Source organism: Triturus cristatus, chromosome 12 (genome assembly GCF_964204655.1).
Source record: "Triturus cristatus chromosome 12, aTriCri1.1, whole genome shotgun sequence".
Lineage (NCBI taxonomy): Eukaryota > Metazoa > Chordata > Amphibia > Caudata > Salamandridae > Triturus > Triturus cristatus.
This window is the reverse complement of record NC_140595.1, coordinates 722,410,914-722,426,964: the sequence shown is the minus strand read 5'-3', so window position 1 is coordinate 722,426,964 and position 16,051 is coordinate 722,410,914. Positions and strand designations below refer to the sequence as shown.

The 16,051-nt window shown below is 44.9% G+C and overlaps 2 non-coding genes across 2 annotated transcripts; both read left to right on the top strand.

Moving 5' to 3' along the window:
- Nucleotides 1-3,753: 3,753 nt before the first annotated feature.
- Nucleotides 3,754-3,825, top strand: TRNAW-CCA (transfer RNA tryptophan (anticodon CCA)). Its single transcript has one exon. It is a non-coding gene; the product is annotated as a tRNA-Trp (tRNA).
- Nucleotides 3,826-15,261: 11,436 nt separating this feature from the next.
- TRNAG-UCC (transfer RNA glycine (anticodon UCC)) lies at nt 15,262-15,333 on the top strand. Its single transcript has one exon. It is a non-coding gene; the product is annotated as a tRNA-Gly (tRNA).
- The last annotated feature ends 718 nt before the right edge of the window (nt 15,334-16,051 follow it).

Below are 16,051 nucleotides of genomic sequence, written 5' to 3'. Positions count from 1 at the left end.
ACACAGGTGGAGTGAACCGACGAGGTCATCCCGCTCAGACACTCGGAAACATCACGTACGAGCTGTTCAAGGAGAACGTGGGCGGTCCTCAGGCTCATCACATTCCAGCCGGGAATCATGTCGGTCACGTTGGGGACGCAGATCCCCATCGTGGAACTCGAGATCATCTTCCTCCAAAGACTCGACCTACACGGTAGAACACTTGAACCTGATTGCGGACCCTGAGCAACTGAAGAAGTATCCACGCCTAGATATTAGAGTGGGGAATCATGACACCAAATTCATATGGGATAGCGGAGCCTCGCTGAACTATATTCCAAGTACGGAATATGAGAAAATGGTCCCGAAGCCCTCACTAACTTTCGCACCGGTCCGTGTTTTCACGTGGATGTCCAAAACACCACTCCCCTGTCTGGGTAAATTCCACACAATCCTCACCCGTGATGGCATCACCATACCGGCAGTCATACACGTCATCAAAGGGCCGGAAGCCGACTGCCTACTGAGCCTCCCCACTGCGGAGCGTCTGCATCTGGTAGAAGTCTTATTCACAGTCAATGACAGTCAGAACTGTGCTAGCAAGCCTCCCAAATCACCTCCCAAATCAGGGAAGTCGGAGAACACGACTGACTACATGTCCCGCCGCCCTCTGCCGCTGTCAGGATCCAAACAAGTGGTTGATGGGAAGTACATGGACGCCATTCAGGAAGTCATCGCAATAGACACCACCTTGAAAGATTGCCACCCCTGTCAGTTGACTAGCAAAAGCGATCCACCGGCACCACTACAAATGACCACCCTACCCAGTGGAGCGTGGCAAGAAGTTACCCTAGACTTTCATGGACCGCTGCAGTCTGGAACATATGTGGTCGTCATCATTGATGAATATTCACAATTTCCCATTGCACAAATAACATCGTCTACAAGTGCTTCCTGCACCCTCAAGGTGCTCTACGAGATATTTGCAACATGGGGTGTTCCCAGGGAAGTCAAAACTGATAATGGGTCGCCCTTCAATGGTCACGAATTCAGTGCTTTCGCGAAATACATGGACTTTGAGCACCGAACAGTTTCACCACTCTGGCCACAAGCGAATGGCCCCATGGAAAGGTTTATGACTACGCTCAAAACGACATTTCAGCAAGTCACTGCAGGGAGGGGAGAACTGCAAGCAGCTCTGAACGAAGCTCTCAGAGCCTACAGGACAACTCCCCACTCAACCACCGGACAATGTCCTGCGACCCTCATGCTAGGGCGGCCAGTGGGAAATCGGTTCCGGAGAAGGGAAGGTGCTCTGCAAGCGGTATCACCAAATCACGTGCACCAGGAAATAGCTGGGACTGACAAGCATGACAAGGATAGACTGAAATCGTATGCCGAGGCCAAGAGGAGGGCGACGTCTCTATCCTTGCATGGATGTGATCATGTCTGTGCGAGCCAGGAGCAGCAGAAAAAAACTAATCCCCAAGTCCGTGACGAGCCATTAGCAGCTATTCAGCAGAAAGACACGGTGCTGACAGCGGAATCCGTACGATGCAGAATCCCCAGGAACACATCCCACGTCAAGAGGTATCTGCGAGACACAAAAGGACCTGAGGTGAGTCTGAGTGACACTTCAGCACCTGAAGAACCTAATCCTAGTGACACGGGGGGCAGAGGCCAGCAGAGTGAGTCTGTGCCGAGCGTGTCTACTGGGAACACATCGTTGCAGACACGTCGCAATATCCAGCCACCAAAGAGACTCATTGAAGAGATGGACTGAAGCACTGTTCGTGTGTTTGTTTTATCAAGAAGAGGGGAGATGTAATGAGGTTAGCAGTCCAGTAGTTGGAGGGCGGAGCGAGTAGGGTGAAAGGAAGAGGAGGAGTCAGGATAGGAAGGGGCAGTTAGAGTAGGGACAAGGTAGAGATAAGAGGCAAAGAAATAAAGCTCCTGATAAACCACTAAACGTGTCTGTGGTTCTTTGTAGCACGATGCTACACACTCTACATGTCAAGCCGCCACAGACACTCAACATCAGCAAGTGGAGGCACGTGGCTGCCAAGGACCATCCTGACATCCAAACTCTACCACCAAGTCACCACCACCTGTCATTCCGACTCACCACATGGCTGGCAACCATCATCACGCCAGCCATCAGCACATGCGTCAAACACCACTGCCTGAGTACCGATGGACTGGAGTCCGAAACCGTTGCCACACAAGACGACTAAACGAAATCAGAAGCCACCTGTGAACCTGGCCTACACCGGAACCATGACAGCGAGTGCAAGTCTTGACCAAGACTCATCCACCCCTGAGGGATGTGCGTGCAACCCAGAAACGGCTCCTCGGCGGTCCTGCAGCGGCCCCCAGACGGCACACAAGCAGCGGCTCCAGCGCAGCCTCCCTACAAGTCCCGCAGCATCCCCGACGACGGGCCTCCCCAAGCGGGAGAGCGAGAAGAGACATTGCCCCACCGACAGGGTACTAGTCACAGCCAAGTGGATCAACAAGGATAGTCGGTCCAGCAACACCTCTGTGAATTCTCACTTGAGACTCCATCCATGGTCACGACGCAGCACCCTAAAAAGAACTGTTAGAACTCACCACAGACCATCACCGATGTCAGCCAAGGGAAAGCCATGCAAGACAGCAAGACATGGCATTGTCAGCTAACTGACGGTATGCAGCGGACGTCTCCAAGCCAGCAGTCGTGTCCCGAGTCCCTCAGGTTAAACTACGGGTGTCCGCCGAGAAGGTCCTGCTGCAAGCCAAGTTCACCAGCCCATGTCTGATGTCGTCCTGCCACCTGACTCGAGAGACTGATGAACCCTGTGGTATTTAGTTAACTGTCGGTTTCTTCCCCACAGGTTGGACTGACACTATATTTGTCCTTCAATAAAGTTGGGGAGGAATGTAGTGTCCTGCGAGACACGTTCTAGTGTCCCGCAGGAAGCTGTCATTCCGACCACTCCCTCGAGGGCTTGACACACTGCCCCCCACACCCATCCATCACGGGTGCCACGAGTGACGTGGCCCCGTCAATAAAAAAGCCCCGAGTGCACGTGCTCGCGGCCAGTTACTAGACGAGATCTCCATGTGTCTGTGTCCATCATTTCCCGTCATGCAGGCCGGAGGCCCGACACCACACAAAGTAGCAACATAGCACAGTAGGGGCATGAGAAAGGCCCTGTGTGTAAGGCTGATTTAATATGTGGCGGCATGATACGGAAATTATGTTTACTCATAGAATCCGAGTGCTGGTACATGATGTCTGGACACTGTCCACCAAGCTGGGCCATTCAGGCTGTGTGTGGACCAGTGAAGCCGGGGAAAGCCAGATGTTTGCCAACGTTTCTTTTTTGATGGGGTGGCACTACTTGCCACTGGGTTTTTTTAGGACAGCTGAGTGATGATCAGTGACACAAATTACTCTAGAATCGTCCTTGCACTTGGGCTCATGCGTGACACTCCCGCTATTCAAGTGACAGGGAAACCGGGCGCCACCAAAACAGAGCTACAGGCACTGACAGCCGAGGGGCGGAGCTCTGCCTCGGTGCCCTCTGGGAGTGCAACTCTGTCAGCTGAGCTGATGGGATCTCGGCTGACTTGCGAGACAAATGTCTGCTCTTGCGCGCTGAGAGAAAAATAAAAAACAGGAGTGTGAACTATCCTTCTAATTCTTCAAAAGCAAAAACTCATCGACATAGTGCATGGCATCACTGAACGTATCACTGATATGTAAAACTTCCTGACCGCAGGAAAACAGCTGACTTCGTGGCGCAACGGTAGCGCGTCTGACTCCAGATCAGAAGGTTGCGTGTTCAAATCACGTCGAGGTCAGAAATATTAACTTTTACACGTAAAATCCAAATCTGATAGTTAAAACTTCAATTAAATTTAACAAACACTGCTTTATCTAAAAAGAAATGCTGATCAATTTCATATGGATGTAAGTGGAACAAACCTGCTACTTATAAATCAGTTATATTGTTTTTAATGCTTTTTTTTTTTATTTCAAAGAGTTTGAGATGCACTGAGCAACTAAAGTAGTGCGGTCTGGCCGCTCGTGAACTATGTAATAATGTCACAATCAGTGGCGGCTGGTGAAATTTGAAAGCAGTGGGGCGTAACATTTGTGTTTGCGTGCACCACAGCGAGCGAGTCCGAACGACCTGGTTACATGTTGAAAAATTAGTTTTTTTATTGGTTCCCCTCTCTGCCTCCCTGAGAGTGCCCACTTTCATTTTCTTTCAGTGACACACAGGGCTTTAAGTGGGATGAAAAAACAGTGGGTATGAGTATGAGAGCATAGGGGCATTGCCGCTGTAATGAAGGGCGTGGCATAAGACAGTTAAGTTAAAACTCTGTGCTGAGCATAGAGTGTGCCCCACTGGTATTTTGCTGCTTCTGTCCATTCGTCCAGATCTATAACACAAGTAACATTACACCTACATACAGCAAGACAGGACTATTGGCTTTGTCAATGGCTATCAATTGCATAAGATAAATAAACAACTACTATGACTTTTTTCATATAATATATTGCAACTGCTTCCATTCTTGTGGGCGAGGTTGTGTAGTAACGCCAAAATTCAAAAGTGAGAAACGTAAAGGTCGAAATCTAACGCACTGTGAGAATGTTGTTATCGGTTTAAAAGCTGCACGACCTTTTCCCCAAATGTAATATTTTAAATGACGATATTTGTGTGGTGTTGCGTTCAGTTACTTATCCTAATCCCCCAGAAAAATCCCTATAACCCCAAGGCTTATCCAATGCTGTTATGTACCCTGAGTCATACCCCATTAGGCAATGTTTGCCACCACAGACGTGTGCTTCTGTGACTGCTACGACTGGTGTCCAGTCAAACAGTACTAATTCGCTCGACACCGGAGGGGTATTTACTTGTGACGTGCACGTCGCAGATTTCTCGGCAGCAGGTGCATTAACCAACCAACCAGCCCTTCCAGCTATAAAGGTTGGTAACAAAGTCTGCCTCCCTGAAACCCAAGCCGGAGCCGCGCAACAATGAAAGGCTACATCCATCCCACGGTATGTTATTATCATGTCTGGACACAAAGTGCTGGTTATGTACACATGACGCAAATAACGAATAACCACATGATGCAAATAACGAACACCGACCTGCCAGTGGGGGGAAATGGAAGGAACAGAAGGCGTCATCAGCTCTCGCCATGCAGCAGGGACGGGTACCATGGCAGAATTGGCAGTGCGCTCGGTGTTGTTCGAAGGGAGGTAGAGTTGGGCACCGCGTTTCATTTGCCATCAGGCTGCACGCGGTGGCTGGAGAGTCACAGTACAAACGAGGCATTTTTTAACGTACATACATAACTGTGTCTGGAGTCCAGGGGCGGCGTGTCACTATCAATAGTGCAACAGGTGCAGTGCTCCAACCCAGCGGTGTGTCAATTAAGCCAAATAATAGCGGCTTATTGGTACATGAATGTGTGTGTGTGGCGGCGGGGGTGGAGGGGGGGGGGGGTTAAGGGGGTGGGCAATGGTTCGGACCCTGCATAGCCAGTTCAGATTTTTTTTATAGCATTCTGGGACTTGTAGCTAGCTGTGAATTTATATTAGTGTGCACAGGACTGAAAATCCCACAATGTAAAAGCAAAAACGGACTGGGTGAGTTATACAGGTACACAGTATAGGGTTAATTGCAAATCAGAGGACGACAGCCCAGTTAAAAAACATAATGCAACTATTTAATACTATAATAAAAATCGAATTCGTGGCACAATTTCAAATAGCTCCTGCTAGCTTCGAATTCATATCATCAGCGCAGTGAGAGCAGTATCATTTCATTGGGGAGCACGTGCTGGACAGAGGGTGAGGAGTATCTTACCCAATGCAGTCGGTACTATGCTCAGGAAGTTCCCAAGGCGCTGTCGGTCATGGAGGGGCTGGGGCGCTGCCACGGATGGAGGGCAGAGGGTCGCGCGGGCACAGTCCACGGGTGCAGCTGGGGGCACGGCTGCATACCCTAGAGGTCAGGGTACAGGAACGGTGCTCCCGGCATCGGTGTGCGTCAGCCTGCACGGGGAGTTCAGCGGAATCTAAACAAGGTGTATCGGCACAACCACTCCCAGGACCATTACCTGCTCACCGGGCACAGGCCCGCTGCCCCACCCACTCGGCCAGCGGCGGCCGGCATGCTCGAGGGAGGGGGTGGGGATTAAAACAATTAAAAATAAAACATACGTAACGTACCTGAGTGTTGGGTACCTCACCGCCTCAGCTCCTGGCCGGTCACGCTGTACTGGTGCAGCGGCGGTTGGGTCCACGTGTACCTGCTGCAGGAACAGGAAGTAGCCAGCAGGCAGCTTCCTCCTCATCGCAAATCAATCGCTGCGCAGGCGCAGGCGCAGCAGGAGAGCGCCCCAGCCGGGACATTTTCTCTGCATAGAGAAATAGTGTGTGTGGGCGGTCCTATGCGAGGGCAGGGGGGAGTGGTTTACCCACACTGTTGTGGGTACTGACTGTTTGGTCGGCTCAGGGCCGACGGCCAAACAGTCAGTATCTACAACAGTGGGTAAGCCACTCCCCCCCTGCCCTCGAGCACGACCGCCCACCCTCCCGCCCCCAACCAAGCACAGAGGCACTTCTGCTTTCTCGCAATGCGAGAAGGCAGAAACATAAATGGTCGTTTTTACCATTTATGCTTCTGCCTTCTCGCACCGCGAGAAAGCAGTGGGGCAACGCCCCAACGCCCAATGGGGGAGCCGCCACTGGTCACAATCCTGTGTAACATTAACAGGAAACATCGTGGTCAGACAGGACACCAAAATAAAAGTGATGCCAAATAAAAACAAGCATTTGCAATGCAATAGGTCTCACATTTGCGAGAGTTTGAGGTATTGGCATTGTAAATGACAATGCCCTTTATTTACGTGTTGGTTTTTAAAACATAAATAAAAGGCATTGTCATTTGCAGTGCCAATGAACTCGCAAATGCGAGACCTATTGCATTGCAAATGTTTGTTTTGTCATGTGGTCATGGCAGATTCACAATCTAGGCTGATTATGGTCTGACTTGATCCCATGTCACAGATAATTCTATGCCCTCCTTATAAATTGTGCAATAACAGAGAATCTTCAGGGGAATTCGTGATCAGAAAAAGGCAAAATCCTGCCTTGTAATTCAAGTTCCCAAAATGTATAGAATAGGATATCACAAGTGTATGGAACTATAAAACAGAAAAGAATCATTAGAGTATGAAGAAGCACTCTCAGATCCATGCCGAATAATAGGCAGGCCCACTGGAATTATTCAGCTCTGCGGCCGCAATGTTTTCTGCATAAGTATACATATGAAACATTTGCCAGATAATCCAATATAGAAGCAATACTATTAAAAAATGTGGCGTATTACACCACATATTGTGCCATTACATGCCACATAATTTTGTCTCCCCTGTCACATAATATGGTCCAACCATGCCGCATAATTCCAGTGGCCCTGATTATAGTATTCCCTAGTGCGGTTTATATCCACAGTAAAGTGATAGTATTTGGAAAGAAACCCACAATATTTTGCTCAGAGCTGCTGAGCGATCACTGTCCGATGAGTTGCAGTCTGGCATGCCCTTCCTCGAGAATCCTTATTTCTCGCAGGTCCAGGGACTTCTCCTCCCGTCCCGCCTTGCCTCCTCCCCCCGCTGTAGCCCGACAGTAGCACATAGCTTACATGACATTAAGCTATTGACGTACAGTCCAGAATAGGCGTAGAGGTGTATTAACACTAATGTTATTTAACAGCAATATTTCCGTAATCGCGGAAATCCATAAGGAAAAGAGAAGAGCTGTCTCATGCTTTGATTTTCTAATTTTAATGGAATACTTATTTACTTCCCTCGGCGTGTTCATTACACTGTATTTTGCTGTAAGTGGAGCCGTGTGATAGGCGCTGATGACTTCAGCGAAGCGCCTGTGGGCACTAATTATTCATTTTCATTCACTGCAGGTTATGCTAAATGACTAGAGATGCGGGGTGAGTAGAGGAACCATAATGGTGGCCACGCCCCTTTTCTAGACACAGCTCACATATTTAGGTTGCCATGAGCAGCGTCTAAACAAACGGGCGAGGCCAACAAAGTGAAAGCGCGTATAGCGCTTTCACCCAAAGTAAAAAAAAAAAAATGAGGAATAAAGCGAGCCCCTGCTCGCTCCCGCAAGCAAAATGCTGTGGCGGTAAACATATGCCAAAAAGGTGGGACATGCGTCCGCCTTTGGCCATTAGCAGGCTACAAAAAGAAAATGGCACAAGCAACAGCCAACCAAATGCGTGGGGGGGGAGTCAGACACACAGAAAAGTTTAGACTGATTACATGAAGCCTCGCAGAGCAGCGTATGAGCGCTGGCTAAGGCTCGAACTAATAAATAAATAAAAGGACACCAAAATAAAAGTGGCCCCCATTAGCAAATCAGATAGCTAGAAAACTGGCCCATTTGCCAGCTGGTGCAGTTTTGAACTTGTAAGGACACGCAGTATAATTGTTTTACTCCGTATAGAAGACTGCATGGATTTGTTTTCGTTGCAAGAGATCTTTGTTCTAAAATCATGGAAACCAACAGCAAAACTGACCAACCAGACTGTGAGACCTGTTTTCCTTAAGGTGGTCTTCCCCCAAACTTTTCACCTGCTCACCCCCTCGTTTTGCTGTATCTTTTTGTTGGTTTTAGGACTCTGAGCTCTTTACCACTGGTAACAAGTACTAAAGTGCATGAGCATCTCCCCTAAACATGGTAATATTGGTGTACACCTGATTGGCATATTTAGTTTACTGATAAGTGCCTTGTAAGGAGGTACCATATACCCAGGGTCTGTAATCTAAATGCTGCTAGTGGGCCTGCAGCACTGGTGGTGCCACTCACACATTAGCCTTTCAAACCTGTCTCAGGCCTGCCATTGCAAGGCCTGTGTGTGTGTGCATTTTACTGCCACTTTAACTTGGCATGTGCCAAGCCTTAAACTCCCCTTTTATCACATATACGTCATCCCTAAGGTAGGCCCTAGGTAGTCCTAAGGGCAGGGTGAGGTATAACTAAAAGGTAGGACACGTATTGTTAGGTTTTACATGTCCTGGTAGTGACAAACAGCTAAATTTGTTTTTCACTATTGTGAGGCCTACTCCTTTCCTAGGCTAGCATTGGGAAATCCTTAAACCACTTTAAAGCTGTAATTTCTGATTTTAGAAGGGAGTAGCTCCATCATGTTTCACAGCTTTGGAATAGTAAAGAGAAATCCTCTTTAGTGGTAAGGATTGATTTATCATTACTGTTTTAGAAATGCCACTTTTAGAACATGAAGCAAATAATAGAATGCACACCGTATTTTCCTGGTTCAACTATTGTTTAACCCCTTCGGTGCCCGCCCCTTTCCCCGCCCTGTGCCGGCCGTTACATTAGCGGGCGGGGTTTGTGACGAGCTGGACTCGTCATGGGCACAGCGCCACCGCGGCCCATGACGAGTCCAGCTCGTCACGGGCACCGAAGAGGTTAATGTTGTATCAATCAATGGAAGGAGTGGGTAAGTAATCAATAAACAATAAATTATTGCAGTCCAAAAAATATTGTTTGTAGTCCAAGAGGTTTCTTCCAAATAGATTCCTTTATTCTTTCAAATTATTTTCAATATGATGCTCCAACACATTCTTAGAAGTCCAAACAAAACTTTTTTTATATACATAAACACAGCCAACGCGTTTCGTCCCCCTTGGGACCTCATCAGGGCTGCAAGAATAGAAAAGAAAATATCACTAATACATATATCATACATCTCTATTCCCCAGAATCATGCTAAACTCAAATATATACTGTTCAATACATATACAACATCCATAACCAGCCTATATAACAATCTCAAATTTAAAGCATTTACCCAAAAACATAATCACACAGTGGTAATGAAAAAAATGACATCACAATTTGTCACATTATAATTTTGTCACCAATTCGCCCGTTAACTATCTCAGGGCAAAACATATCATTCACTGTTCATGAACATTGTTGTAACTGACTGTCTAATTTTGGTTTTAATATCACTAATTATAATTTTATATAATAACCTCTCACATACCTCCTAAATAATGACGGGGTGGTATGAAATATCAGTCATGGAGGGGTGCCAGTCTCATCAAGGTCTTTTATTTTCTCAAGTATAAAATTAAAAGTTTTCTAAATAAATAAAGCATAATAATCAATTATTCCCTTATTACTATTAGCTTTTGTATTCCATATAGCCAATCACATGTCCTCACCTCATTCTACATCCGTTCCTTTCTTTTATATAATGTCCTCCACTAAATGTATCCTAAGCGCTAGAGACCCCTGTCTCAATGCAAGACAAAAAAATATAACAACATAACAAGAAAGGACCAAGTCAGTATTCCTTTCTGAACCTAATTTATCAAAGCACTGTCAAATTGTAACGGAACATTCGTTTGTATCAACCTACCTTGTCTCCTATATCAATGATTTCCTAGTGGCCTCCACTGTCATTTAAGTATCACCGCTTTACTTGTTTCCCATTTCCTTTTTATATCCTGTATTAGCCAATCAATTTCCCCGCCAGCCAATTCCTTAATTAGCATAATTTGTTTTCTATCTGGTCCGTAAGCTACCAACCAATCAAAATCAATATTCAACCTGTCTCCTTCAAGCGTAAAAACTGGTGTATCCTATCCAATCCAAAGCGTTTCTCAGATATGGCATTAACCAATCCTATTCCCAACTCACTAGGCCTTTAATTTACATAATTTACAATTGCTTGCTACTCGGTCCGCACAACGCTGACCAATCAGATTTGGCGTGTTACATATGCTTTTCCTTCAATGAAACAATTGTATTATCGCTTCTCTTTCTAACATCAGCGTGTAAATCCGTTGCTAAAACCCCTCAGCGGTCCATTATACATATTCAATCATTTACCTGCACGGAGACAATCCCTTTTAATTATACTATGATTACGAAAACGCGGATGCTTTCCTGCTTCGCTAACCAATCATAAGGGTTCTTATCTATTCATTCAGCTGACCAATCAAATTTGGCGTGTTACAAATTCTTCGCCTTCAACGAAACAAATATAATAAGCATATATATCTTTAGTATAAAACCCATTATCGGTCCATTAAACATACTTAATCATCTACCCACACGGATTAATGTCTTGCAATTTATTTAGAACATCCATAGTGTCCCTAATGTGAGATGGTAAGTTGGTCACCAATGGTTTTAAAAACATGTCTACTGAAATTGATAATAATACGGTGTAAGTTGGGCCTATATGCACATGACAATTTGGGACACAGTTATTATAAGATATTTTTTATAACATTGGTGTATATGGTAGGTGGGTATGATAAATGGTTACTTCATTTCATCCTTTGAGGAATATATTATACACTAAACAAGTTAACAAGTAATATATTTTTTATATGTTGTCCTCACAGATTTGAATTTTATTAATTTTTGAGAAATGGGATATCTGAATATGGTATCTGGACTGATGAATGATATAATTTTGGAAGGGATAGTAACTTGGGATATGCAGATAGAATGCGGATGCAGTTTGATTAATCAGGACCATTCAGGATTCTCGATGTTTTTGGGAGAATATAATAATCGTAAAAACATTATTTTAAACATATTTGGAGTTGAATTATATGAGGAATCTGCTTAAGGGTAATATTGGCTAACCGCGGTGTGTTCACGTAGTGGTGAATAACGGAACGTGCAGATGGAAGTAGCCAAGCCTAAAGAATGAATAGGCTGAAACGCTTATGATTGGTTAGTGAAGCGGGAACATTTTCCGCGATTTCGTAATTTAAGTATAATATTAAAGTGATTGCCTCCGTATGTTTAATGGACCGATAATGGGTTTTATACTAAAGGAATAAACTTTTTTTTAAAAACATCGATCAGACAAAACAATACTTAATATGACCAAGTTGTGCAATATTTGAAAATATGCAGATGACTCCCACTGATGGACTCAGTGCATCTAAGGAAGTCTCAAAATAACGTTTCAACTGTTCATTTTCATGTTCAATCGGGTGCAGACAATCGGAGGGACAGGAGTGTGCAATACTTCAAGCAAATGATAGAATACACACCATATTTTCCTGGATCAACCATTGTTTAATGTTGCTCAAAGGCAAAAAGTGTAAGCGTGCTGGCTCGTCTTTGTGCTCTGTCCCAAAAGCACATGGAAGAATTACAAAACTGTCCGTTACGCCATTGCACTCCAGTAAGTAGTCGCACAGATATGTAGGCAAAAGCCATAAGACTTTGTTGACATGAAACATTTTTCATTAACATAATCCATTTTTACTCAATTTTTAGTCCATGTTTGTCCATGTCCATCAGTACTTCCTGAGTATACATGATAGCAACATGATTTATAAACTTTAAATGGTTTAAAATCATGAAAACATAAACATGGAGCACTGTGAGTTTATTTATGTTTTCATTAACTCCCCGGGGGGGCTGGGGGGGGGGTGTAAGGGAGGCGCAATGAGGAGAAATACCTTTATTTCTCCTTGTTTTTCATTTTCTATGTGCGCTGTATTCTGCAGCACACACAGAAAGAGGAAAATGCCTCTTGTAATGGTTTTTGTGCAGGAAGATTTCCCTTCTTGCACAAAAACAATCATCCCTGCAATGCAGGCACCCTTGCACCATAGTGCAAGGGTGCCTGCATTGGCAAATGGCGACCCATTGGGAAAAAGGACAGGAATGCACCGTATTTGATAGATACGGTGCATTCCCACCCTTTCATTTTGCCGTAGGGCAGCACAGCAAAAAGGCTTGCGACGCAGCCTGATGGCAAATTCTTGTAAATGAGGGCCAAGGTACTTTGTCTGTGGGACATGTCTGAGTCCTGTAGCTGGCCTACCCTCCATCATGGTCAGCTTGAACTATGGATTTACCCCGTCCCAGCGAGACCTCTAATTACCCCTAAGCGATATTGACTTCAAAGCATTATTTTTGGTTTATTTTCTTAAAAATTCATAACTCTATTTTACTTATTGGATTATTGTTGGTTTGGTCTTGATTTACTCACAAATTATTCTCTATTTTTCTTAAACTGTTTGGAGTATTTTTGTGGTGTTTTCATTGTGTTACTGTATGTGTGTGTGTGTTTCCCAAATACTTTATACATTGCCTCTTTACATAAGCCTGCCTGCTCTGTGCCAAGCTACCAGAGGGTGAGTACAGGTTCTCTTTTAGTGTGTATCTGGCTTACCCTGACTGAGATTGTGGCCCCTACTTGGACAGGATGCATACCTCTGCCAACTAGAAATCCAATTTCTGATATTAGATCATAAAACTGGCCCAAAACACCCAGATAAACTGCCCACACACTGACCTGTGAGGCGAGCCCTCCAGGCACTGCCTGAGTGTCCTATAGAAAGGGCCACTGGAATTATGCAATCCTGGGGGTGCAACTGTTTTCGCATACTTGAGAAATTGCCTCATGAGCCACATAATCCATCATCTGCTGCATATACTGCAGTTTTTTTACAAACATTTTTTTCCAACTCAAACAGATCAAAAGTCGCTAAAAACGCAGCAACATGTGCTTGTGCGCACCGGAAGCCCTTCGCAAAGGTTAACTGGTCACCTTTCATTTGCGTATTTCTATATTTAGTTGTTAAACTGAAACTGTGTAAGTGGATTCTTTGTCCAAGCAGAATTACAAAGTTAGAGATTGACACACTTATGGAATAATACTCTAAAATAATATGCCGCTTATGCTGCATAATTTTCTTTTTCGTGCTGCATAATTTGGCGCTCCCCTGCTGCATAATTCCAGTGGCCCTGCCTATAATCCAGGCCGTCCCTGCGAAATATCCCCTGTTATTCTCTGGCCCTCACACTGCTTCTAACACACTTTAACTCTTTGTTGTGTACTTCAGTTGAAGAACAGTAGAGGGCGCTGTGGTACTAGTATGTGGCCGATCAGGATGATTCATTCTTTCCAGTTGTAGAATGGAAAATGAAATATGACGTTTTCAGCTGAATTATCATTTTGTTTGAACATGGTATAGTAAAATGATAATTTCCAGAGTCCAAATGTATTTCGTTATGTGCGTTTGTAACAAAACCATCAAGGAAGTAAGACCAATGAAGTGAGACGAAATATACGATAACTATCCGAGTATTGTATTAAAGGCGGGAAAGGGAAAGACAATGAAGAACCGAGTTAATATACAGCTAATCTTAAAATGTAAAGTAGAAAAATGTTGTTGAATGTCAGAAAACATTAGCAGAGGATGGTTTCGATCCATCGACCTCTGGGTTATGGGCCCAGCACGCTTCCGCTGCGCCACTCTGCTTCATAGTCAAGTGGTCTGCTTCTGTAAATTTTAATACCAAGTCATATGCTGAGTGTCAGTCGTTCATTCTAATTGGGAAATGTAACAGCGGAAATAGCTTGAAATTAAAACACACATTGTGCGATGCACTTCTTTGGGGCACAAAGAGACCTTGTATATTTCATTAGGGCACAAACTAACTCTATACATCTCTGTAAATAAACGCAATGCTTGCTACTTTATGAGATTTTACAGGTTTTTATTTTTTGTTTCTGCAGATTTCTTAGATGGTCACTCAGGCTTTTTCCTTCTTTGCAGCTTTTCACATATATTACTGGTGTGACGAGTTAATCCACGTCACTGGCTACAAACACTCACGAGACTAATAACTGACTGAGACTAGCAACTGACTGACCACAAACACTAAAGAGACTAATAACTGACTGATAGAGACTAGTAACTGACTGACCACAAAAACTCAAGAGACTAATAACTGACTGACAGAGACTAATAACTGCCTGACCACAAACACTTATTCAATGCTTTTCCCCCTTAAGAGGGCTGCAGTGAGACCATTCAGAGCCTCCCTTTCTCCCTTTACAGTGCACGCGCTGCTCTGCATGAGCCCGCTTATCGAGAGAGAGCTGGAGTTCACTGTCCTAGGACAGGATTGAAGCTGGAGTCAGCACACGGGCACCTGCGGGGTTTGAGGAAATGGTGCAGCTGGTTTCTGCTTTGCAAAGTTGAGGGCTCCAGTCAGCGCTGGACGGCCTGAGGAGGGGGCTTAGAAGCGACCAGACTGGGGGTCTGGAGGCGTCATTCCAGATACAAATTTGTGCGTGATAGGTCACCTTTAGGTGCACAACTGAAGCACTCTGACACACACTGGAAGGTTGCAGTACCTGTCAGAGGCCATGTGGCGGAATAGAGTTCTAGCAGGCGTTGGTGGTATAGTGGTGAGCATAGCTGCCTTCCAAGCAGTTGACCCGGGTTCGATTCCCGGCCAACGCAGCACATGTTTTTCTTACCTAAATATAAAAAATAATATTACTACGTCTATTTTATAGCAAATTATGTATCCTGTCATAGTACTAACATTGTGCTGGACCCTTCTCTTCTCTTTAATAACAGCCGCTGGGAGAAGAATGCAGCTCCTACTGTCACTCAGATGGAAAAGGGCTGGGAACAGAAGAAAGAACTGGGAGGACACAGAACCCAGGAGACGAGGAGGGAATGATATCACGGAGAGGGAGGGGCGAGATAAATGCATTATTAACCGAGAGGTCATGTTATAGATCTCCACGTGCAGGGATGTACTGACCGCTAACACTCTGATGAAAATAAAAGTCTTTACAGTCAGTTCTGAAAAGTATCATCAAATATCCCAGTAGTTCAGGCTCTAACACAGACAGTATCAAAGACCAATATTTTCTCTCAGCTTCGAATCCTGTACACAATTATATGGAAACTGTAAGTCAATTTTTCAATTCTATTTGGTGTTTGGAAGGACTATACATTTCTCATCCCTTTCAGCGGTTAACACATCTCTGGTCCCTCAACCCACTGGGGATTGTCCCGATGGCTCCTGTGGCCTGTCCAGCACTTACTACTTGGCTAAAAAATAATTCTGAAAATGTGAGATTAATGATTTCCGAAATTGGTCCAATTTACTCGAAATATGACCTTTGCACTGGTCTAGTCAGTTAACTCAGCAGGTGAGAACTACAGT